Genomic DNA, 26,308 nt, shown 5'->3' on the forward strand with positions numbered 1-26,308 from the left:
CAGTATTCAGATTTTTAAAGGATCCTAGATAGGCCCCAACCCCCAAATGTGATCAGTATATTGGATGTACTGGCTTTGGGTGCTCTGCCAGGAGGAAACAACTTTATTCTTTCTTACCACTGCCTTCAAATAAAACCTTTAAATAAACTCCATTCCAAGCTCCTGGATGGTGGCTCAGGTTTTTGTTTTTCTGGACGTGGGGGATTAGAGCAGTTTCAGTTATTAAAAATTCTAGCCCAATCAAGACTTCTATCGCATGTCTATTAAAAGATTCTCCTTCCATGTCCTCCCAGAGTCTTGAAGTGGGAAGGGGGGGAGGCAATGTCTGCCTTTTCTTTCTTCCTCTTTCTTCCTCTTGCATCTACTTGCTAGATGCTCCAGGGTTAGGTAGCGAGGAGGGGCTAGAAGTTGAGGGACTTTTTAAAATAAACCTAGTTGGTGTTAGTCTGCAAAAACCCTCTGCATAGTCGACATCCAAATACTGACCATTTATCAAATAGGGTGCTTTTGTTGGTTCTTTGGGGACACCCTGTTGGAGACCTCTGAGGTTGAAACATTTCCTGACATGGGAGAGGTAGTCTCTTGCTGCCCTCTTGTGTCATGCCCTCAACCCTACTCCAGCAGTTCACACTGTGTAACGTTTCTGCTGAGGCAATCTGGACCCTGGTGGGCAGTGTTCTTAGATGGGGTACTTTCAAGGAGGCTCTAGCCTGGCTCTCGTCTGCAACATTCGTTTAGCCCACAGGTTACCTGGCATGTTGCCTCTCTAAATCCTAGAAGTACAGTGTTCTCTCTTTGCTCTCCATCACAGATAGCTCCAGCCGGCCTCTGCCCTTTGGACTTTACTAGGAGAGAATCAGGCACCAGTCTCTGTGTTCCCCAAACTCCAGGAAACACAGATCAAACCCTCTAGTGGTAGGCAGAAAAATGCCCCCCACAGATGTGCATGCCTTAAGCCCTGGAACCTGTGAATATGTTACCTCACATGGCAAACTGTTGCTTTTCTGGAAGCTCCTCCTACACGGTTTGGGAGGGCAGTGGTGTAATTTTCTACACCATGGGACTAACAATCTTGTTGGCACTCTTTCTTGTATATAAGCTAGAGGTGGATGTCTTGGTGTGTCCAGCACATTATTTAAGCACCCTCACTCCCTCAGTCACAGTGTAGAGGCAGGAAACGTCCCATTTAATATTGTTGGACAAGTTTTGTAAATCTTTGTCCCTTGTTCTGTGTTTCAGTACAAGCACATATAGACCATTTCTAAGCATTTCCGTTACTCACTAGCTACCTGAATTCCTCTGCTGGACTAGGACTCCTTGATGGAAATCCTGTTACTGAGTGTCCTCTGCATTTTGATGAACACATCCCTCATGTCGGGCTCTGTATATTTTTGCTCCTTTTTCTGGTCTGAAATTAATTTCTGCAACCAAGTCAGTTCCTTCACTTTCTCATTCTATTTTATGCAAATTGCCAGCAGGACATCATGCCTTATGTCTACGCCTTCCAGAGCATAGGTAGAACTTCAGGTTTAGGTGGGTTGGAGGGAATCTAAAGGTCAGCTCTTTCATTGCTTCTTTCCTCCCACTCCTGAATTTTGAATCATCTCTCCTCACTGTCATCCAGGATATACAAGTATGGGATCCAGGATATACAAGTATGGGATCCAGGGGGGATCGTACTACTTCCCGTGTTTATTCCATTATGGAGATTTTCTTTGAGCTCCTTGAAGGCAAGGACCAAATCTTATTACCATGGCAACACCAGCCCCAACTCAGATCCTGGAGCAAAGCAGGAAGTCAGTGAATGAATGAGTGAATGAACGAATATTATTGGGCCCAAAACTGGCTTCTCTGTAGCTTCTATAACATCTTCCTTGGGATGATTCAAAATGATTTATTAATTCTCTTCTCTGCAGAATGGCCTTTAACTGTATAAAGCTATTTTGTCCTAATTGAGTCTTTTCTTCTCCTATATTTTCAGTCCCCCAAAGGATATTTCTACACATCAATTACAACCCTTTCTACTTTAGTTTTCTGATAGTCTCTTAAGGAATGTTCAGTTTTCTGGAATGAATTCAGCATGACGGTGGGCCGGAAGTGATTGTGTAACCATTGCAAAAGGCTGTGGTTTGAATCTTTCCAAAAGTCTTATCTGAGCAGCCCAGATGCAGCACTGTGCCAATAGTCACAGCTTCTCTGTTTCTCATTGTGTAGTCTGCAGATAGCCCTGCTGAGGGCTGAGGGTTTATATGGAAGGCGTCATGGTGTGTTTTAAGTGTAACAGGATATCAAATGGAATTTTTCATGGTGTCTTGATATTTCATCTGAAGCCCCAGTGCTGAGAACAAAAAGTGATAATTATCCCCAGATTTCTGAATGGTGTACTAGCGCTGCCATATGCATGCAGAAATTGTGAAAAGACAGCAAAACTGGTATCAACCTTCCATCACATCCCTCCAACTCATGCAGGAGAAAGGGTTTGATTAAAGACTCTCTGGGGTAGTGGACAGTACTGTGGCATTTCCCTTTCTCTTCTTATGAGGTGAGAGAATTGGGGGCTCCAGTGGTACCCTGGGATTGAAATAGAGCAGGGTGGAGAATTCATGGAGAAATGGATGTGTGTCTTTGGAATTTAGGGATATGAATGAATGGGACCTGGTGCTTGCTTCCTGCCTGATGAGTCTGGAATGCGGGAGGCTGGTCAGAACAAACAGTGATCCCTAAATGAGCGAAGAGGGCAGCAGTGAGCACGTCTGCGCTACCAGAATTTCTAAGGGTGAGGACATGCGTCTTCCAGGAGTTACAATGGAAGATAGCTGGCCTTGAACCAGGAGCACTGCTGGTGGGCTGAAGGGACCCCAGCAATAAGCTGCTCTATGATATATTTCTGAGTAGGAGCTGAGCAGTTTGCAAGAAACTTCTGGGAGAAATGGGAGAGAGCATTTGCTTTGAAGGGGGTTTTTCAGGCGGGTAGTCCGCAGAGTGAGCCTTTGAAAGCCCCACAAATGACCCCACTGGAGAGAGACAGCAAAGGGCTCCTACCTCAAGACCAGGGTCTGCTGTGTTGTAACAGTACCAGCCATGAAAGAAACACTTGCTTCTTTTCCTCTAATCCCCCTGCCCCATGCTTTGACCCTGGAGAAGCCGGAAGCAGCAGTGGGAGGGGAAGGAGAGTGAAGGAGATGGAGGAAAGATAGACAGTAAAGTACTTCCTTTCCGTGCTGTAGGCTGTAGTCACGATGCCTTAGGTTGGGGTGGAGCTGGGGTATGGTGATGGGGGACTCTGATTTGAGTATGTGATTAAAGTTTTAAACAGGACTTTTTAATGAGTTTTTTTTTATTTTTGGGCTGTGAAAAGCGGCATGCGGGATCTTAGTTCCCAGACCGGGGATCAAACCCCCGCCAAGCAGTGGAAGTACAGAGTCCTCACCACTGGGCTGCCAGGGAATTCCCTAATGAGGTTTAATTCTTGAAAGTAAGTTAAAAAATCTGTGGGGTAGGCCTGAGATATTGCCCAGAGGTGGGGAAGGATGATTTGACAGAACATGTTGGGAAGGAGTGATTAGAGAAAAATAAAACTATTATCTGGTGTACACCACCAACTTTAACCCGTCTGGTAAACTGATTAAATAAACAATAATTTTAGGAAAATTACAGGAAGGCTGGGCCTGAGGGATAGGTAGGTAATAGACTATTCTCTGGAACTTTGGTATTATGGACTGTTTGTTTTTCTGAAGTTTTTAATATTTCTGTTTAATATTTTAAAAGTTTTTATTTTGAAATGATGTTATAACGACAGAAAAGTCACAAAAATAGTACAGAGAGTTCCCAGATACTCATTCCTCAGCTTCTGCTAATGTTAACGTCTTATACTGATATAACCATAGTGTAATGATCAAAACCAGGAAATTAACATTGATACAGTACTATTAACTAATCTATAGACATTATCTGAGTTTGCCAGGTTCCCCATGAATGTTCTTTTTCTGGCCAGAATCCAAATTGCAATCCCACATTACATTTACTATCCACGGTCTCCTCCTTAGTCTTTCTTTGTATCATTAAATTTTAAGATTGGAAAAGACATTAAAGGTCCTCTAGATGAATCACCCAGTAGATTCTTGAATCCCCTCTATAAAAATCCCTGCTAGGGCTTCCCTGGTGGCGCAGTGGTTGAGAGTCTGCCTGCCGATGCAGGGGACACGGGTTCGAGCCCTGGTCTGGGAGGATCCCACATGCCGCAGAGCGGCTGGGCCCGTGAGCCACAGTTACTGAGCCTGCGCGTCTGGAGCCTGTGCTCCGAAACAAGAGAGGTTGCTATAGAGAGAGGCCCGCGCACCGCGATGAAGAGTGGCCCCCGCTTGCCGCAGCTGGAGAAAGCCCTCGCACAGAAACGAAGACCCAACACAGCCAAAAAAAAAAAAAAAAAAAAAAAAATCCCTGCTAATCAGTTTTTTTGGTAAGAAGACACCTCTAGTGACAGTCTGTTTTAACGGGGCCCAGCTCTATAAGGAAGTTCATAACTGTGATTCTCTTTCTTAAAGCTGCCACTTATTGATTCTGGTCCTTACCTGATCCTTGCCTTTAAAATAATCCTTCTACCTGATGGCCTTCAAATATTTGAAGACCATTATACTTCTACTTGCCCTGAAGCCCCATCCCCCATTCCTGCCAGCAAATCCTCTCTTCTTTAGGATGGCCATCTTCAGGTCCATTAACTGTGACCCATATGACATGGTTTTAAGTCATCTCACACGTGGGTCACTGTGTCCCAAACAAGCTCCAGCTGTATATACAGGTGTAGATGTGGGTCTCTCTATTTGTCTGTGTGGTGCCTGAACAGAGAAAAATCACGTATCATTCTCCACATTCTGTGTCCTATCTCAGCAGGCCAAGATTACATTAACATTTGGTTCGTTTTTATGAAGATAAGCAGGCAGTAGTTAGACATGCTAATTAAATAGCCATTTTTAGTGAACTTCAGTGGGTGATCCAGACTCCTGTGTGAGTTGCTAAGACAAGTTTGGTATCCTTCTCAGAGATATCTTTGGGCATGGAAAGCTGGACAAGGTAAGAATGTTTTCAATACAAATTTGGATTGACAAGTTTCCAATTGAAAATCATGGTGCCTGGCTACAAGTTCCTGGTATATCTTCTCCAGAAAAGAAAAGGCAATACATTTTCAAAAACTAGAATAAACTTTTAATGTATTGGCAGAATCTGGGAGAACTTTCATTTACTGAACAGCCAGAGGAAATGGATTGAGAAATGCGATGTGGCCTGAAATAGAGGAAGTATTTTTGTTTAAAAATAATAAGAGGTACAAACTATTATGTATAAAATAAGCTACAAGGATATATTGTATAACATGGGGAATATAGCCAATATTTTATAACAATTATAAATGGAATATAACCTTAAAAACTGTGAATCACTATACCATACACCTGTAATTATATAAGATTGTACATCAACTATACTTCAGTAAAAAAAAAAATTAAAAAAAATTCTCAAAGGACTATTTTTCAGTCTTCTACTGCCTGTACCCTGGTTCAAAATGCAGGGTATGTTTTGACCTTACCTGTACAGTGTGGGTATTGCTGGAGGAGAGGCCTGGAGTACTTCTCTCCTCACAGTTCCCATGGGTAGCTCTCTTTCCTCATACTCTCATAATCTGTAATTTCCAGAGATGAATGGCAGGAAAGCATGAAGGGATTGGGATCGGTGCATTTCCTCTTGGAGATGAGCCCTAGTATGAGTTAAAGCTAGGACACTTTGCATCTGTTCAGAGAGTGAGAGAACCAACAATGGAGATGCAGTAACACTAGATGAATTTCTGCTTGATCCTGGGAATTGGGCCAAGGAACTGTCAACAGCTTTCTCTCCAGAAGCGGATTTCAGAGTGGAGTTATAGTAGCACCTAAGTGATGCAAAGGAGGAAAGCAGTCCCTGACATTCAGGAACTAGCCCTTGGTGTCATTATAAGCTGGCCTGTGCTCAGTTAAGTTTTGATGTGCTCTGGTTGGACATAAGTGGTTTCACAGGACATCAGCATCAGACAGGGCCACTCCAAGACCAGGATGCTTCAAAGCCAAAACAAAGAGCACTTGGTAATTATGTCTGAATACAGACAACACATGAACATTGTCCAAGTCACAAAATACCAAGAAGCCTCTGCCAGCTAAAATGAGTAATGGCTGTTTCCTTGTCAATTATACCTTCCACCTTGCTCCATTCTGCCCTCCCTATAAATAAGACTTACTAAGATACCCAGTGATAAAATTGTCCTGGCTTTCTGACACTGCCTAATTCGCCACATCACCCAATCAAAGCCCAAATCCAAAAATACGTTCTTTCTACATCCTCGTACTGAATTGCCCTGTGGTTCCCCATGTCATAATTCTGTCGTACCACAACTGGTAATAAATCCAACTTGTTCAATGCAAAACTGATTGGCCTTTGGTTTGAGGGCGAAGGACAGAGAATGGGATAATACATACTTGGCAAATACCAATTAAGTGTTTATCTCTTTTCTTTCAAAGATAAGCAAACAATAAAATGAAACAAGACATGGGGTCTAGGGAAAAAACTACTGTTGAATAAAGAAAAAAGAACAGCATCCCTAGACTTGGTTGGGGCCCCTAGCTATACATTTCTATAACTTCCAGTTTTGTACTCTTCATCATAGAATTCTGAGGAAACTAATATTTATTAGGGAAATTAAAATCCTAATTGGAAGTATTAAGGAGCCAAACTAATACTGTAGAAAATGGAAGTGGTAACATTGAGAGGAAACTTGAGAGGTTTTCCTAGACTGAAGAGAAGGATAATGGGAAAGCACATAGTAGACCTACAGTGATTGAATCCAAGAAGGATTTGTGTTCATAATGAAGAAATGAGCGATTTTAACGGAAGCAGTGCTAGTTACCGCAGAGTTGCTTGCTCAAAACGCATTCCAACCCTCTAGTAGTATGCAGAGCCAAGTCCCACTCTTCCCACAGTTGCCTGCAGTTTCGAATATGATTTAGGTTCTTCCAAGATGACGCACTCAAGTGAGACTGGATTTAGAAGTGAGTCATGTGGGAGAGAAGCAGGTAGGGAGGTCAGAGGCATCCAGTTTGCTGGCGCTGATTATGGCAGAGGCAACTCTGGAGGCAGCTTTCCAATTCGGCGGTCAGCTTCCTGGTGGGGACAGAGGCGGCAGAGTTTTGGAGCCAGCCAGTGTGGCAACGGCTCTTGTCTTGGCAGGAGCCTCCTGACTCTACGCTGCCCTGTGGGGGCTGGAGCAGCGGCTGTGCTGGCAGCCCAGTTCTCAGACGTGCATCTGGGCGTCACTCATGCAAGGTCAGTCTAGAGCAGCACTATCCTATGGACATGTAAGAACACACGTACATCGTTTAAACTTTTCTAGTAGCTGCAGTTGAAGTCCAAAGAAATAGGTGACATTAATTTTAATAATATACCTTGTTTAACCCAGTATATCCAAAAATAGTATAATTTCCGCATGTAGTCAATATGTCACGTACTGATGCGTATCTTACCTGAGACTAGCCACATTTCAAGCACTCAGCCGTCTGTGGCTCCTGTATTGGACAACACAGGTCTAGAGTCCTTTTTTTCCGTTTTCCTGGCAATTTAGTAAATAATTTAATACCTTGTAATAAATCTCTCTCTGCTTAAACTTGTGGGTTGTGTTTTCCACAGTTGAACACTGGCTGATATAGAAGCAATACCAGATAAATAAACATGAAAAGGACTCAATCTGTACCAGCAAAATGAATGAAAAGAAAACCATACTTAGACACAATGGTACAAATTCTTTGAACTGCAAAGATGAAAGAACCTCAGATGCATCCAGACAGCCTCCCTTGCCCCCTTGTAAATCTATTAAAGAAAAATATACAGATTGGCCTTAGCCTTCTTTCCTGCAAAGATAAATGGCAGAAGGAAATGGAATGATGACTATTCATTTGGGGGATAAAAGGTATAGCCTGAGAATCTTATACTCAGCCAAGTTGTTTTTCAGGTGTAAACATGGCAGAATGACAGATGTGTAAGGGCTCATGAAACATACCATGCATAGAGCTCTCTTGAAAAAGTTATTTGCTGATATTTTCTTTTTCATATCAACCTTCTCCTGTTTTGCTTCTGCCTCTTTTTGTTTCATAATTTCTTGTTCTTTTTTTTTTCCTGGATACTTAAAAATTAAAAAAAATTTTTTTCTTGAGGATACTAAAATACATTTATTTAAAAAAAATTTAAAGTGTGTCATTTTAATTTTCTTTTAATAGTGATTTCATCCATTGATTGTAATAGAGTTGGTGTTCTTTCTAACATTACTTTTCTTCCCGTGTTTTGGATTTTGGTTTACAGGCCCTTCTTGAAAGGAAGATTTTACATCTTTATTGTTCTCTCTGTCTATTTTCTCTCTCTGATCCCCTGCACCCCGACTCCTGTGGTTTTGAGGTTTGTCTCCACCTGGTCCATGGGGTCCCCAGGTCTTATATTGGCTGCTTGGTGCTCCTGCCCCACAATGATGTTGGGGATGTCACAGATACAGTCACTGAGCCCATAGACAGCTTGCCTGGCAGCCAAGTGGAAAGGCTGAGGTGTGCCCTCCTAAGCTTACAGCATCACAGATGCCGTGGTCAAGGTAGCAGGCAGCCGCTGATTTCAGTTTCCTTTCTTGAGTTGGGGAGCCTCACTACAGGCCCTCGTCTCAGGCCAGGAGCCTGGCCTCCCAAGGGATATTTCTATTCCTGTCGCTAGGGGCGATAGTCAGCCTGTATGCTCTGGGCGGGCCCAACTGTTTGTTTCCATCCAGAGTTTATTCTAGTGGTTGCCGCATCCATGCTCACTGTTTGGTGCCTGTGTTGTGCTAGTTATTAATATGATCAATATCAGCCTGACCTGTTAACCCCACAGAAGCTGAGCTTCTGGCCACCTCAGATTGCTTCTTGACCTGGAGCCCAGGAGGCCTGTAGCTTTCACTGCTACGTTTAATGCTTTGTATTTCTGTTCCAGTTCTGGGCATTGTTCATTTTGTTTTTTAAACAAATATAAAATTTAAAGTTAAAAAAATTAAAAATTGAGGTATAATTGACACACAACATTATACAGTTGACCTTTGAACAACTCAGGGGTTAGGGGCGCTGACACTCTGCACAGTCGAAATTCTAAAAATCTGTGTATAACTTACCATTGGCCCTCGGTATCTGTGATTCCTCTACATCCTCAGTTTCCTGTATCCACAGTTCAGCATTGGCAGGTTCAACCAACTGTGGACGGTATAGTACTATAGCATTTACTATTGAAAAAAAATCTGTGTACAAGTGGACCCATGTAGTTCAAATCCATGTTGTTCAAGGGTCAACTGTATTAGTTTCAGGTGTTCAACATAATGATTTGATATTTGTGTATGTTGCAAAATGACCACCACAATGTTTAGTTAACATGGCTGTGACTTTTATTTTCTTCTGTATTTTATTTATTTAAAAAAATATTTATTTATTTATTTGGCTGCACTGGGTCTTAGTTGCGACACGTGGGATCTAGTTCCCCAACCAGGGATCGAACCTGGGCCCCCTGCATTGGGAGTGTGAAGTCTTAGCCACTGGACCACCAGGGAAGTCCTCTTTTGTATTTTTATCTGTCAATAAAGGAGCAGAGGAGAGGACCTCAAGATATATACTTACAATGTCATCTTGGCAAGGAGTTTCTTAAAGATGTGGTCTAGATGACCAAGACATATATCAAAGTGAAAGTCATAGTATTAAAGTATTGCAGTATTTTAGTTTTAAAGAGTTGGTGGAGAGTGCCAAAATTTACCACATAAAGTCTAATTAATTGACTAATTGTAGACACAAAACGGAATGTGTTAACATTCTTTAAAGCGAATATATATAATTTAAAAATAACAATTTTCCTAAAATATAGTGTTATTATAATATGTGATATAATAATGGAGGTGGGTGAAAGGTAATAAATGCTATAAAATTAATAGACATTGTAAACAAACACACATTCATTTAGAAATGGGAAAAAAAGAAGAAACAATTTAAATGTTTCATAGTTTAAAGTAGACATTAAAAACTACAACTATAGACGATTTAGAAAATATGGGAAATGAGAATATCATAAGGAATGAGGCCGAAATTGTGTTCAGCAAATTGATATTCTCAAGGGAGTTCATTATTCAACAAGCAAGCATTCAACCTAAGAAAAACAAACTGAACCAACTTAAGGAAAGCAGTGGTAAGAATGAAATATTAAGTAAACTATTAACAGAAATCTCTGACTTAGAAAACAGAAAAACTGTAGAATTAATACATTAATTTAAGAGCCAATTCACTGAAAAACCAGTATCTTTGTCAAGAAAACCTTGGGAAAATAGAGACAGAAAGAGAAAAAAAATTTTTAAAGAGAAATGAGATAAAATTATAGGCATAGAAGTGGTTAAACTTTTATATTAAAAAGTTCTCTTCCATAAGAAGAATTACCGAAGTTTATACGAATGGAACGATAGGAAGGCTGGGACTTGTTTTAAAATACAGTGCTTCGTGGCTATGAGATGAGTAAGGTCTGAGGATCTAATGTATAACATGGTGGCTATGGTTGTTAATACTGTATCATGTAATTGAAATTTGCTAAGATTTTAGATTTTAAATGTTCTCACCAAGAAAAAAAAAGATAAATATGTGATAAGATGGATGTGTTAATTAACAAGATTGGGGGAATCCTTTCACAATGTGTACGCCTATCAAATGATCATTATGTATACTTTAGATATCTTACAATTTTATTTGTTAATTATGCCTCAGTAAAGCTGAAAAAAATATAGGGCTCCATTTAAAAAAGGTGTTTGAGGAATAAGTGAAAGAATATTGGCAAAAATGTTGATTACTTTTAAGCTGGGTAGTGTATATGTGGAGATCCATTACATATTCTCTCTCATTTTATGTGTGCATAAAAATTTCTGCAGTTAAAAGTTGAAAAATTTAAAAGAGAATGTCATGTTTGACTCTATAGTAATACATTTAGAAATCTTCCTAATGAAGTAGATGGTTTTCTGAGAAAACACATTACTAAAACTGACTCAAGAAGTAGAAAATCTGAAAGAAAAGCAACCCTGGAAGAAATTATAAAAGAATTACCTCCAAAAGAGATTCTGAGATCTGTTAATGTTATTAGTGCATTTCTTCAAGAAACACCAAATTCTTATGCTCTGTAAATTATGTCAAAATAAATGATACCATCAAATTCATTCTATAAAGTTAGCGTAACCTTACCACTAGGACCTGATAAATGAACAACAAAAATATCAAACTAGAACAGTTTTATGTGCAAGTATTTATGGGAAATTTCTAAGTGAGATGACAAAGAAATTAAACTCAGTTGCATTCAGCTGATCAATCTCCACTTAAGCAATTCATCAGATTAAGAAAAGTTCATCATTTCCTCTGTAAAACGTACTGACGACCACAGAAGGACGAACGCTCATGATCAGTTTGCTCTGGTGTGTTCTTGCAGTTTTGTTCAGATAATAACATGTTTCCAAACCAGTTTATGTCAGTTTTATTTGTTTCTGTATTTATGCAATCTAATAAAGCAGTTGTGTACACTGATGAAATATGACTGTGGAAAAAAGAATTGTTCCTGTGAAAGCTAAATTGAATATATTGGGAGAACTCGACGGAAGTGAGGCACTAAAAAAGGATGAGACAAGTGTAAAATTTGGGAAAAATTGCTCTCCTCTCTGCTCTCTTTGCTGTGAGCTTTATCCTAAACGGATTCCCCAAGATGGTTGACAGTAGCTCCTGAGGTTATGTGCTTCACTGTTCTTGTTTAGGAATAGGAGTGTCTTTGTGTCAGTATTTAAAGCACCTTATTAGACCGATTTGGGTCACATGCCCACCCTGGACCAATTGTAGGGCATGGCTTATGCTGATTGACTTTGTCAAGGTCTATATCACAGCTGGGGTTGGGGGTGGAGCCAGCTTTTCTGGACCCACTTGTATCCCCTGACAAGCATTAGGAGGCTACCGGGAAGGGGGTGAGTGTGGGTACTGCGGAGAGAATCAACAAATATCTTTTATATTAATGCAAATTATGTCATCAACATAGTCAATTAAAAAAAAAAACATGGTAATTGTAATGGAGTAAAAGACATTCTCTATAAAAATATTTGGCAGATTAAAGAGTAAAACACTAATATCCCCAAAGAAAAATGGGCAAAGTTCATAAGCAGAACTGGCCAATAAGTATGTGGAAGGTACATAATTTCAATAGTAATCAAAGAAATGAAAATAAAAGCTATTATATCACACCACTTTTTGCTTAATCAGTTGACTAAGTATTATGCAAGGAGTAGGGTTGTCCCAAATAACCCTGTGTGCTTACCTGGTGTTGTAGAGAGAATTGCACCCCCAACAGGATTCACAGGTTGAAGCTCTAACCCTCCATGTGACTGATTTGGAGATAAGCCCTTTAAGGAGATAATTAAGATTAAATGAGGTCCTAAGTGAGAGGCCCTAACAATAAGATTGGTCCTTATAGGAAGAGGAGGAGATACCAGGAGCGCATGTGCACAAAGAAAGCCCACGCAAGGATACAGTGAGAAGGAAGCCGAGGAGAGAGGCCACAGGAGAAACGAAATCTGCCAACACCTTGATCTTGGACTTCCAGCCTGCAGAATTGTGAGAAATACATTTCTGTTGTTTAAACCACTCCAGACTGTGGCAGCCCTAGTGGACTATTAAGTTGCCTGGGCCAGAGGCTAACTAGGGCTCAGGGCCTTGCTCTTCCCCCAGTTGGAGGGGCAGTCCCCAAGGTCACCTTCTTGAGGAACTTAGGCTTCCTCCCCCTACCAAGGGAGGGACTGAACTGCAACATCCTTGGGGCTCCAGAGTCTCCAGGTGCTGGGTAGCTGGCGTTCCAAGACAATTCCTGTAAATAGCTGGCACCCCCAAACCAGATTGCTTGGCATGCTGGTAAGGCTGCCCTCTCATGCTTGTTGTATAAGAAAGAATAGGGCATGAGTCCAGCAGACCCTGGCATGCCTCTTCATGGGCTGATGGAGTGACCGTGGGTCCTTGTCATGCTGACCCTGACCTTGAAAGCTTCTTTATCCAATTAAGCTTATTCCTTAGCCCATGTCATGGGATGAAGTGAAATTTCACCCAAACCCTAGTGCATTACATGGGGAGACCCAGAAGAGAACATATGACACAAAAGAGAGATTTAAGAAATGATATACTCAGTGGTGATGAAGTACAGGTAATGGACATTCTCATCTTGTCTGTTAGCCTAAGACTATTTACAACCCTTTGCAGAACCAATTTATGACGTGTTTAAAGAGTCCTCAGTATATCAATTTTTTTAAAAAATTATTTTATTTATTTATTTTTGGCTGTGTTTGGGTCTCCATTGCTGCGCGAGGGCTTTCTCTAGTGCGGCAAGCGGGGGCCACTCTTCATCGCGGTGCGCGGGCCTCTCACTATCGCAGCCTCTCTTGTTGCGGAGCACAGACTCCAGACGCTCAGGCTCAGTAGTTGTGGCTCACGGGCCTAGTTGCTCCGCGGCATGTGGGATCTTCCCAGACCAGGGCTCGAACCCGTGTCCTCTGCATTGGCAGGCGGATTCTCAACCACTGCGCCACCAGGGAAGCCCCAGTATATCAATTTTTAAAAGTTATGGGAATATACTTATTAAGTAGTGAATTCATCGCTATGCATCAAGATACCAGGGAAATTTAACAAAAGTATATAGTGTTGAACAGAAAGTATTTTAGCTGTAGCATTAGAGTGAAAAATGCATAAAATTCTATTTTCTTCCACCGGAGACTTTATACCTATGTTGTTATTGATAATTTTCCAGATAAGTTGATAAGTTTCTAGAGAACAACAGAAAAGCTGCCACTTCCTGATCACAATTTCAATGGCAATCTTTTAAAAAATAAATAAACAAATAAATTTATTAATAAAAAGAAAAATCACACAGGCAGAGACAGACCCCACTAGAACCTTCTTCACTAACCATTCTTCCGGGTTAACTAATTTGATGTTGTTTTATTTTCTGTGACATTAAATTCAAGTTTTTATTTAACCATCAATTTTTTTTTACTCTCTCTTAAAAAAAATTATATTAAAGGTAGTGTAGCCTTCTACGTTCTTAGGCGAGTAACCCAGGTATCAGGTAGCCAGACAGACCTTGTATTTTGGTACTCATTTCTTGACAGTGCTCTGTACATCAGTTGCAAAGGATTCCTTAAAATGAAATCTGGGATTTCTGCCATGGTTCTTTGTTACTGAGTACATTCTGAGGAACATACATTAAGAGATGATCAATTCTTTTCATTTATAATGGGAAGGCATAGAAAACTACCATAAGAAAGAATTGTTTCTACTATTAATTCCATTTAATCCTTACCCACCTGCATCACTGGATATTAAATATTATAATAGATAAACTGAAAGTAAATTGTCAGAGCTTTTGAAATCCAATCTCCACAATTATTGCTCTCCACTGGGGGATCAGTGTCACAACCCTGTAATATTTGTTTAGTCTAATCCCTCCTTCACTAATTAGAAACACTAAAAGATCACAGAATTTCCCTTCCTGGCCCTTCCCTCAGCGGTGGTATTTGTAAAAAATAAAACCAAAACCGAACAAACAAAAACCCACTGAATACTCAAGAGCCAACTAAACCCCCCATGGCACTCACCAGTGCTCAGGTGACAAAGCCTGTGGTAGGGAGTGGGGATCTTGGGGGTAATGTTAAACTGACACTGTAAACAAGGACACTCTGCAGAATGCTACTTTCCTACATGAAACGATGAGTGACAACTTCATCTGAAACAAAACAACTCACCAGACTTCTACTAACCAACTTCTTTTCCTTGATCTTAAAACCAAGTCTTATTTACGGAGTGCCTCCCAAGTTCAAGGCGCAGTACTGAGCATGATGCCTCTGTCATCTAACGATAACAAAGTACTTTGCAACTAGGCTTTCTGATGTACCAGACAAATGCAAAGAGAAGACAGCCACACCGGAGACCAAAAAGGGAGGTGGGAGTGGGGGAATCAACTTTTAAAATTCATCCCATTTGTCAATGGCGATTTTTCAAATATACCTCTGTGCCCACCACCCTGCTTTGAGGGCTAAAGCTGCAACCGGAACATTTAACGTGAACATTTAATGTTAAATTTGACATTTAACATTCAGACGAACAGTGAGGCCATCTTGTGGCCACTTAGAGAAGTTTCCGCTTTCTGACACCCAGCGCTGTTTGCGTTCCTACACTTGCACCCCCTCATGCTGAGGTGGGACCTTGAAACTGAGGTTACTGCACATGGTGAGGACTTTTGGTATCTCCTGAACGAAATCTTCTGGAATGAGTCCAAGATTCAACTGTCAAATTTAAATTCCATTGTTTGTGGGCTGGTGCGTGTTGTAGAAGGATTTCATGCTATGTGGTTAATATGTATGCACATGTCCTGACTGTCACCTGTTTACAGCTAGACTCATCTGTCAATCATCCTGTTGAAATGGAAAGTTCCTAAAACAATAAAGTTCTGCTGGAAACATATAACAATGGGGTACCGTGAACAGAAGCAGGGCCAGGTTGGAAGGACACAGAGAAACACATTTCTGGACTTTCCTAGTCCCAGTCCTTTATGAATTATTTGTAAACGATATAGCCAGTTCTCAGAAAACACATTAACCCCTGTGTGGGTGAAAGAAATATTATTATGATGTAAAGAACAGGTGGGTCATATTTTCTAAAAATCTCTCTTTCCCTGGACAAAGGCCTACTAGAATTCTGACTTCAGTTGTAAGAAGCAAATTCATCTTTGCTTAGCAAAGATTTGCAAATACTTGGAACAATCACTTTGATGGTTTTATCTCTCTGTGTTGTGAATTCACAACTCCTCCTTGACCCTACGTTACCAATAACTCTTCGTTATTTATAAATGTAATCCCTTTTCAATCATCCTTAAGTATGAGAGATGTAATTTCCCTTTCCAATTCTCAAGTACTTTTATTTTCCTGTTTCTTTTTTTCCCTCTGAAACAGAATGTAAAATTTCCTTATAGATTAGAGAAACAAAAAACACAAAGCAAATTTTGAGGGAAAAGTGTTTTTCCCTCCTTTCAATCACTTAAGCTCTTTTGGACTATCTTTGTGAGATGGAATACCAGATACTACCTTGAATAACTGAATTATGAAACGAATGCAGATCTGTTCTCTGGCTACTTTGAGCTTGTGCAGGGAGATCAAAGGAACCAGAAGAAAAAAACAAAGACCAAAGAGAATTGGAATGCTCAGGGAATCTCTGTCTGAAGAATATACTGCAAACTTTAGAAAGCTTCCCTGTGATATTAACAGCCTATGCTTGTCCAGCGATTTCCAGTTTCTAAAGTACTTTTATGTCCATTAGCTCAGGACTACCCTAAATAGAAGGGCAGTACAGGCATTATTGTTTTCTTGTTACAAAGGAAAGCACATACTTGAAGAGACTGAGTGCATAGGATGGGGCTTCTCACCTTGTGAGCATGGGAACCGGTATTTGAACCTGGATCTGCTGTCTCCAAACTTAGCCTCTTTCTGCCTCATCACAAATTCTACTGGCTTTGGTTATCCTGGTAAGGTAGCCTGTGTTCATACACATTCTGCTAGTAGATCGTGCATTCCTGGGTCTCCTCCAGCCCCACACCCTGCATCTGCGTACGGCAAATGCTTTTTCCATGGAAGAGCTCCAGATGGGGAAATATTTTGGAATCAGTCTGAGTTAAATACCAGACCCTATTTGTAATTTCTGCTTAGGCCTAAGCACTTAAAGGATTCCAAAAGGCAACAGTTGTGAGTCCATTTGGCATCCCTTCTTGGGGTAATGGAGAAGGGGATGGCAAGTCAAAGGAAGTTAGAATTATCCAGTCCCAGCTGAGCCCAGCTGCCAGGGCCTAAGCTGAATTGTTAGAAGAAAATCCAGCAGAGTTCTGAATCAGATTTCAGTGGTTCCATGTCGCATAGGATTTTCTCATGGGTCTGGCAAGAGCCACGCTGGATTTAAAGTGAAATTAAGCTGTGGACTCTGGGGGATAACACAGGAAATTACAAATGACAGCTGCTTGTCTCAATAGCCACATGTTGTCAAGAGGCCCCATCCAGGGCCTCTGTTATTCGAGGAATGGGGATGCATTGGAATCCAGTTTTGCGCCCCTGGGGAAAGTTGTTTTAGAGTAGAGTGGAGACTCAGAAGGTTGGTTCTATTTCTTTACTAGGCATGTGATCTCGAATCAGGCACACAGCTTCTCCAAGCCTCGGTTTGTTAATCTGTAAACAGGAAAGTAATAATACTGGCCTATAAGGTTTTTTGTTTTTGTTTTCTGGTGAAAGGCATTTTATAATCTGTAAAGTGTTCTAGAAATGCAGGGCTTGTTATTATTATTGCCATTACTTACAGGTCATTACTTGAGGGAGAAGGGAATAGAGATGCATAAGAAATAAATGGAATTTTGAAGAGAAGAAAAGGAACAGTGGTAATATAATTAAAATCAATTTTTAAGGGTTTACAGGCATCTGGAACCATAGTTAGAGCTATAAAAATAAGGTTCCCGAGATGTAATTGGTAATCCGAGGCCATTGCATGAAACGGCTCAGAGCTGATGGGGTAGAGGTGGAAGTTAGGGGTGGAATGAGGTGTAACATCAATGCAGCACCTATTATGTGTGAGGCATTTTTGAAGATGCCATTATCTCCTTAAGCCTCCGTGCGAAGTATGTACCAACCTCATTTTAGAGAGGAGGAAACGGAGACGCAGAGGCCTTGAGCACTTTGCTCAAGGCCCCCTGGCCAGTGAATGAAAGAGCTGGGACTTTGCCTCCCAAGTACATCCTCACGTGCAGACAAATGAGCCAGTCAGTAGGGTGTAAACTAGGTAATTAACAGGACATGTTCTCCAAAGGGGCGAGGCCCGAGAAACAAGAGAGAAGCCCTGAGAGCTAGGGTGACCAGTGCATCCCGATTTGCCTGTGACTGTCTCCATCTTAGCACTGAAAATCCTGTGTCCCAGCCCCTCAGTCTGGGGCCTCCTCAGTCCCAGGCAAACTGGGACGGTTGGTCACCTTATAGCTGACAGTTAGGGGATGTGCCCTTGGTGAACATAAGCAATTTCTCGGGATATCAACATCAGATGGGACTTTCATGGATGTGATGGAACAAGACAAAAACGAGACTACTCTGAAATGATGTCTGAGCAGGAATAAAAACAGACACTGTGCAACTGCAAAAATGACCAAATACCCCCCTCTCCTGGCTAACAGGAGGGACTACTGTTTCTTCTTCAGTGACAACTCTAGCCATGCTTCTTTCTTCCTGCCTATTAAAGAAAAATTAAGATAATCACTAAATTTACCTACTTTCTCACAGCTCTCAATTCACTTCCTTGAGTCCTCCTGCAAATCAGCTAACACAGGCCCGACTCCTAGAGCAAGCCCTTCCTGAACACTCTTTCTCTTTTTTTTTTCTTCTTTTTCTTTCTTTTTTTGTCTGCATTGGGTCTTCGTTGCTGTGCGTGGGCTTTCTCTAGTTGCAGAGAGCGGGGGCTACTCTTCGTTGCGGTGCGCGGGCTTCTCATTGCAGTGGCTTCTCTTGTTGCGGAGCACAGGCTCTAGGTGCGTGTGCTTGAGTAGTTGCAGCACGTGGGCTCAGTAGTCGTGGCTCGTGGGCTCTAGAGCGCCGGCTCAGTAGTTCTGGCGCACGGGTTTAGTTGCTCTGCGGCATGTGGGATATTCCCAGACCAGGGCTCGAACCCGTGTCCCCTGCATTGGCAGGCGGATTCTTAACCACTGCGCCACCAGGGAAGCCCCCCTGATACCCTCTTTCTGAGGTGCTTCATGGTTCCTCATGATGTCAGGTGGCCTCATAGCAGGGTGCAGCACTAACTCTATTTGACCTCAGGTGTGTTCCTGGATGGTCTTTGACTACGGGACATTGACAGGACTTATACAAGGTCAGTGTATTAAGGAGGGCCACCTTTCACTTGTGGTATTGTAATTCTCTGTCTCTGGGCCATCTCTACAGCTAGACCAGATGTTTTTCAAAGCCGAATCACTTACTAAAGATGGTAACTAGCATGTATGGAGGACTTCCACTTGCCAGGCACCATGCTAGGCTCTCTCTAAGGACTAACCCACTTAAGGCTCACCCACACTTTCTGAAGCAGGTGCCATAATTTTCATTTCACAGATACCGAAGAGGAGGCTGAATGAAACTATGTCCATTGCCTGGAGTTAGTAAGTGGCAGAGCCAAGATTCAGAACCATTGAGTTTGACTCTAGAGCCCTGCTGGCACCCACAGAACATTCAACGTTTGGGGAATAGATCAATAACCAACTTGTCTTCAGTCAGAGGTCTTGGCATGATAATAATACGAAGGTTTCCTGCTCCGAGCCATACACTGTTTTGAACACTTTCCATGTGTTACCTTCCTTGACCCTTACAACAATGCCATCGAGCTGGTACCTCCATTTTACAGTTAAGGGTGAGGCTCCAAGAGGTATACAATACATTTATATAGAGTTTAGAGTGAACAAGATCTTTTCACATTTGCATTTTCTAAGCCCTGTGAAGTACTGAATTACATTAATCTAAGATGCTAGTTATCATAAGATGCACCATTGTTTTATGTGCCACTGAGAAAAAAAAGCTGCCAGTTACAATTTGTAAGATGTCCTCGAATGTACCCAGTTTTTGGAGATGCTAAAATGCAAGGAAAAAGACGTTTTAGAATTGATGAAATGGAGTAGGTATTTTTATCCCCATTGTTTAGATGCAGCACCTGGGGCTCAGAAATGAGTATGTTTCTCAAGGTCATAAAAGTAGCAAGAGAGGGACTTGAATCCAGGTCCACAAAATATGCTCTTTCTTCAGTGCTATTCTAAACATTATGGGAGTCTTTGACCCCTGAGTTTAAAGGAGGGCTGAAGGAGTGTGTCTGACTCTAGGGCGTCCCTGAGACAGAAGACTTTTTGGGCAAGGGAACACTTTTTGTGACATTTATATCACATTTTGTGGGTGGCCACATCTGCATCTAAATGCAGGGTGAGCTTTTCTTCTTTGCTTTTTAACTTGGCTAAGACTTTAGGTTCCTGTGGGTCCTTTGGCCAAAGAGATTGCATGAATGAGCTCACCATGCCTGGGTGATGCTTCTCTTTTCCAAGCCCCAGAGATTCTCTGTAGAACTCTCTCTGTCTCTCTCCCTGGGCTTCCCCAGTTGTGGTTTAGGTCTGGGACTGTCAACTTGCTTTAAGTTATCATGGGTCAGAGATCTCGCAAGGAGTCTAACTCCATATTTGACGCTCCACTGTTGACAGCTTTTAAGCCTCACCTCTTCTTCTCCCTCTCTGCCCCACGTCTGAGCAAGCTGATAAGAAAGCCACGGTGGTCTCTCCTTTGGTCCTGGTGGGAGATTTAAAGGATGCTAGCCCCTGCCAGCATGTGGGTACCCTCACTCTGACCCTACACTCTGTCTACAGCCTATAACCCTACCCAGCTTCCTTTCTTTGTGTTCCCAAGCCATTCTGGACCTGATTGGGAGGTCTGCCCTGATCTCCCCAGAAAAGCCTCAATTATGTACATCATAGCCTTTTCATAGCCTTTTGGTATATGTGTGACATTCTCCGTCTTGACATCCAAACTAAATTTTGAGTGGGGGTCCCTCCCGCTTCTGTGGAGAGGCTGCAGCAGACCCCTCAGAACAACTCAGCAGAGCCACGTCATCTAAAACCTATTTAAATTTTTTTAACAGAGAAAAATGTTAGTCATTTCTACCTAGATATTTTTAAAATGAAGAGAGGTTATGCTCACCAGCTTCTGTGTTTAATTGAAAGTCTATAGACGCCTCTCCATGGTAGTTTGCTAAGAGAGCTGGCAGGAAGGGTTGGCTGTGTGCAGCTCAGCCATCATCTTACGTGGGCCAGGTCATGTGAAGATTAAGGCAGGTGATGGAAGACATTCCAGCCTGTCAGCCCAAATAGACAAGGCTAAGGGAATCTGGAGGGCTTTAAAAGGTTCTTCTGGAGCAAATGAGAAATGGAATGGATAAATCAGACAGAAAAATGAAAAAGGAGTGAAAAAGACCAGTGAATTATACAGAGAGAGAGAAAGATTATGAAATTAGAGGAAAAAGAAAAAGGGAAATTAGAAATAAAAAGAATGAAGAATGAAAAACTAAAACTAATGAATTGCCGGAGAGGCCTGGTACATTAAGAAATGGGAGGAGAAATGAAAAAGGAATAATTGGACAAGGAGAAGACAGTAAACAAGATAAACAATAATACAAGAAAATGATGTTCCCATCTTATGTAGGCTTTTAATCAAGAACCACAAAGTTTTACCACATGAGAGTTGAAATACATCCATTTCTGGGGGGTGGAATGAACAGGGTAAACTAGTTGCTGTTTGGACACAATTCGCAAAGTAATTACAAGGTCTAACAATGCTGTTCCCAAGACTGAGTCATTAATCACCATTTCCGATGATGCTGAAACCGTAATGAGAAAACCCATACCAATGTTTCCCAGGTCAATTTCAAGCTCTGTTATAAGAGGTATGGAGAGAAATCCATGGCATATTATTTTCCTGATTCTGAGTCGACATTTCAAACAGCACAGTGTGAAAATGTAAAGACAGCGCCCTTTTAAAGGTCAATAGTGATTTCCATTACAATCCCTGATTTATCATTCAGCCCAGAAGATTTATTCCAGGCTGGGATGTAACACAAGAGTTTGCTCTACACAAGCGAGAAGCAAAGCAGAAAAAAAATTACCTAGTAGTTTTAAGGGCCTTTTCCCCCATGTACTTTTTCCCCTTTGAGCTCAAAAGGCAGGCACCAGACCAAATCTTCAAACATTTACATTTGGGTCCTTCTCTCTGTTTTGTGATAAATTCTCTCCAACCCCTCCACAAAGATCTGCTCCCAGTAGCCTGAGAGGTCTGGGGAAAATGCCGTTCAGAGTTTCTCCTTTTTGGCATCTTGAAGAAGTATTCTTGAAGAGTGTTAAAGAGTCTCTTCCTCGCTTTCTACCTGCCTTCCTCTATCTGGCTTTCCCAGCCGGAGAACACTGCTTCCAGAGAATTCCTTAGGCCCTTTAGCCATCCAGGAAAAGAATGACTTCAATACAGGGCATCTCGAATATTTAAGAAAGGGCTATTCTAGGTGGCTTCTGCCCACAAAGGCAAGGTTCTTACCTTCGCTGGCAGCTCAGTGGCTGGGAGCGTTTTGGATCAAATCAGGTGGCAAACTGGCTGGGAGGCTGTTGAACAAGCCATGAAACCAAAGCTGGATTGACAACAGGTGATAGTATTATTTTGTAAGGTTTTTTCCCTCTTAGTTCTATTACCACCCAGTAGTATTGTGGGTCCCAAACTGATGGAAAATGACTAAATTAACTAGGATGCCTGGGCCTCTTGTTATTTTGTTGACTTGAGAGCGATCCTGTCTGCTATCTCTTCTAACCGTTAACGTTGACCTAGTTGACTTAATGCACGGGACCAAATTCAGAATCTTGGCAGAGAGCATCTGAAAACAGGTGTATTTGGAGTCAAGGCTAGTTGGGGGGGTGGGAGAAGGGAGACTTCTCTGTTTCTAGTGTCTTCCTCCATGGGAGGGACCGGGAGCCCCATCTGTTTATTGGCCTCTCTGTTTCCTGCCTCTCTCTGCCTGCAGGGGGCAGAGGGCTGCCCCAAGCAGTGAGTGGACCAAGAAGCTGTGCATTGGGGCCACACCCTTCCACCCTTGCTCTTGGGAATTAACTGTCCACAGGGAACTTGTGTTCTCTTCTGCAATTCTCTACCATAATTTCCCCCATTTTATTTATTGTGGTAAAATGCACAAAACATAAAATTTACCATCTTAAACGTACAGGTCAGTGATCTGAAATATATTCATGCACAACCGTCACCACCATCCATCTCCAGAGCTCTTTTATCTTGTAAAACTGAAACTCCACACCTGTTAAACAATAACTCCCCATTCCCCTTCCTCCCCAGCCTCTGGCAACCACCATTTTACTTTCTTTTTCTATGGTTTTGACTATTCTAGGAACCTCATGTAAGTGGAATTGTACAGAATTTGTCATTTTTTAAAATTCTTTTCTCCCCAGCTTTATTGAGAAATAATTGACATCACTGTATAAGTTTAAGGCGTGCAGCATGATGGTTTTTTTTTTTTAACATCTTTATTGGAGTATAATTGCTTTACAATGGTGTGTTAGTTTCTGCTTTATAACCAAGTGAATCAGCTATACATATACATATATCCCCATATCTCCTGTCTCTTGTGTCTCCCTCCCACCCTCCCTATCCCACCCCTCTAGGTGGTCACAAAGCACCGAGCTGATCTCCCTGTGCTATGCGGCTGCTTCCCACTAGCTATTTTACATTTGGTAGTGTATATATGTCCATGCCACTCTCTCACTTCATCCCAGCTTACCCTTCCCCCTCCCCGTGTCCTCAAGTCTATTCTCTACGTCTGTGTCTTTATTCCTATCCTGCCCCTAGGTTCCTCAGAACCATTTTAAAAATTTTTTTAGATTCCATATATATGTGTTAGCATAGGGCATTTGTTTTTCTCTTTCTGACTTACTTCACTCTGTATGACAGTCTCTAGGTCCATCCACCTCACTACAAATAACTCAATTTCATTTCTTTTTATGGCTGAGTAATGTTCCATTGTATATATGTGCCACATCTTCTTTATCCATTCATCTGTCGATGGACACTTAGGTTTCTTCCATGTCCTGGCTGTTGTAAATAGACCTGCAATGAACATTGTGGTACATAGCATGATGGTTTGATTTACATATATTATGAAATAATTACCACAAGAGATTCAGCTAACATCCATCTTCTCATATAGATACAATAAAAAGGAAAGAAAGAAAAAAAGAGAAAAAATAGTTTCTCCTTGTGATGAGAATTCACAGGATTTACATTCTTAACGATTTTCCTATATATCATTCAGTAGTGTTAGCTATAGTCATCATGTTTATGTTACATCCCTAGTACTTATTTATTTTATGAATGGGAGTTTGTACCTTTAGACCACTTCCCTCTACCCCACCAACCCCTGCCTCTGGTATCCACAAATCTGATCTCTTTTTTTTTATGAGTTTGCTTTTTTGTGTTTTGTTTTAAATTCCACATATAAGTGATCATACAGTATTTGTCTTTCTCTGTCTGACTAATTTCACTGAACACAATGCCCTCAAGGTCCATCCACACTATTGCAAATGGTAGGATTTCCTCATTTTTTATGGCTGATGGTAGGATTTCCTCATTTTTATTCCACTGTATATAATAGTATTTGTGTTTTTGTCACTGGCTTATTTCCCTCAGCACAATGTCCTCAAGACTCATCCATGTTGTAGCCTATGACATAATTTTTTAAGGGACACTTCCCCCACCCCCAAGCAGAGACCGCCCAGAGATTAGGGGTTGACTTTATATGATTCTGAGGTTTAGTACTGTGGGGTCATTTGCCAATTTTTAAAATTTTGATTTTGTCAGCTCCTTTGTTTTAATTCTCAACTGGCTCAGAAAGGGCCCTATTTATTGGGCCCTCTTTAGGTCCCAACAAAGCTGAAATTATGACTCTCCTTAATCATCTTGAAAGCTTAATAACTTGATAGAATGCAGAGATTCTATATGATAGTTTGTTCCATACTTTCTGGCTTCACTCATTTCCTGAACAAATAAAAAAGAAAGTCTACTGTGTTTCAGGAGCTATGCCTCAGCAATGAGCAGCGCAGACACATCCTTGCCATCAAGAACTTTTAGTGGAAAAAAAATAGTAACAAAAGGAAACTTATGAATTGCGATTATTTCTAGGATGGAAAGAAAGAAAGGGCAAGAAAGAATAAGAGAGGCAGAGGGTGGCTAGATGGAGTGGATTTGGTTAAAGGCAGCTCTCACCCTTTCATGTTCAACCGTTAATTAAAATTGCCCATGATGTTTGAATGGAGACAAAACCAGTAGTTAGTAAACTTGACATATGTTATGATAATTTTTAGTCTCCCTATAACTTACACGTTTTTCCTAGATTTATTACATATTGTCGTGCATTCATTTCTTGTCAATGCATTTCTAATATCAGGAAGTCTGAAAGAGGCTAAGGATATAGGGATGAATAAGACATTCTTGCTGCCCTGAGGAAAAACCTCCCACGTTGAGAGAGCGAGGGACATAAATAAGTAACTCTAATATGGTGTGATAAGCTGGGGGAAGATCATGAAAACACAGAGTAGGGGGCGATCACCTCGAGATATGGAAGTTGGGGAAGTTCAGGCAGAGCGGGTATGAGCGTCTGCAGAGGCACAAAGCAATGAAAAGCATGGCTTGTGTTTTCAGGGCAGCAGGAGTGACGTGTGCTAAGGAGAGAGAGTGGTTAAGGTACTGAGGTTCTGAAAAGGCCAGCGCATTTCCAGCGTTCCTTGGAAACACAGGCCTGATAGCTTCACCTTTTGCTTTGAAACTGTCTTGAAACCTTAGCTTAATTATTATTCCCATTGTAAAGGTAAGCAGACCAAACCTCAGCAGGTCAAGTGACTTGTGCAGGTCATGTGGTTGGTAAGGAGCAGAGCCAGATTAGAATGATCATGAACATAAAATAGATTTTATTGGTATTGGTTAGAATTTATGGAAAGTCAGAGTTTAGTTTTTTTAAAAAAACCTATTCCACAAGGTACACTGTCCTGTTTTGGGCAAAATTTCTGCTTAATCCCCTGAAAAGTATATAAAATTCCACAAGAATTTAATGGTGGTTGTGGATCTATCCGTACTCTTGGACTTGAGTGGTGGTAGTGGGGGGAGCAGTTCATTTAATTCTTAGCTAAAACATGACAGACACAATTTAAGCATGAAAAAGAGTGAGATTTAAAAACAAGGAAATAAAAGTCAGTTTAATTCATATTTTGTTTGGCCTGAGTGTGAACAATTTCTTGCTTAAGCTCTTGTTGGATACAGTAAAAAGATATTTTTCTAAAATGTCCAAAGCAGTGTTTAGTGAATTGGTCTTGGTATGTATTTAAGAGGATAATTAGAGAAAAGGATGGGTTTAAAAGTGACTTATGCACTATCTCCACTAATTATTTTTAATAAGGAGTGATTCACCATGCAGAGTGCTGTTTTTTTCCTTCCCTTTGCATGTGCAAAGCAGAAGCAATGCTATGTGTGTGCTGAGGCATATCAAAGCTAGGCTGAACCTTCCTTACCAGGTCTGGTGGTTTGATGTTAGTTCAAAGGAAA

General features: G+C 41.3%; 1 protein-coding gene and 1 long non-coding RNA gene across 3 annotated transcripts in view; one reads left to right on the top strand and one right to left on the bottom strand.

Moving 5' to 3' along the window:
* The window catches only part of LOC309640596 (uncharacterized protein), a 601,312-nt gene that overhangs the window by 67,574 nt on the left and 507,430 nt on the right, over positions 1-26,308 (top strand). For both annotated transcript variants that reach the window (XR_014252286.1, XM_082419559.1), the window contains one exon: positions 12,556-12,695. The gene's annotated coding sequence lies outside the window, so the exon portion shown is untranslated. The remainder of the gene's footprint in view (positions 1-12,555; positions 12,696-26,308) is intronic.
* The window catches only part of LOC309640628, a 933,213-nt gene that overhangs the window by 41,113 nt on the left and 865,792 nt on the right, over positions 1-26,308 (bottom strand). The window lies entirely within an intron of this gene.

The sequence above is a fragment of the Balaenoptera physalus genome, assembly GCF_965194825.1.
Source record: "Balaenoptera physalus genome assembly, chromosome: 13".
Taxonomy (NCBI): Eukaryota; Metazoa; Chordata; class Mammalia; order Artiodactyla; family Balaenopteridae; genus Balaenoptera; species Balaenoptera physalus.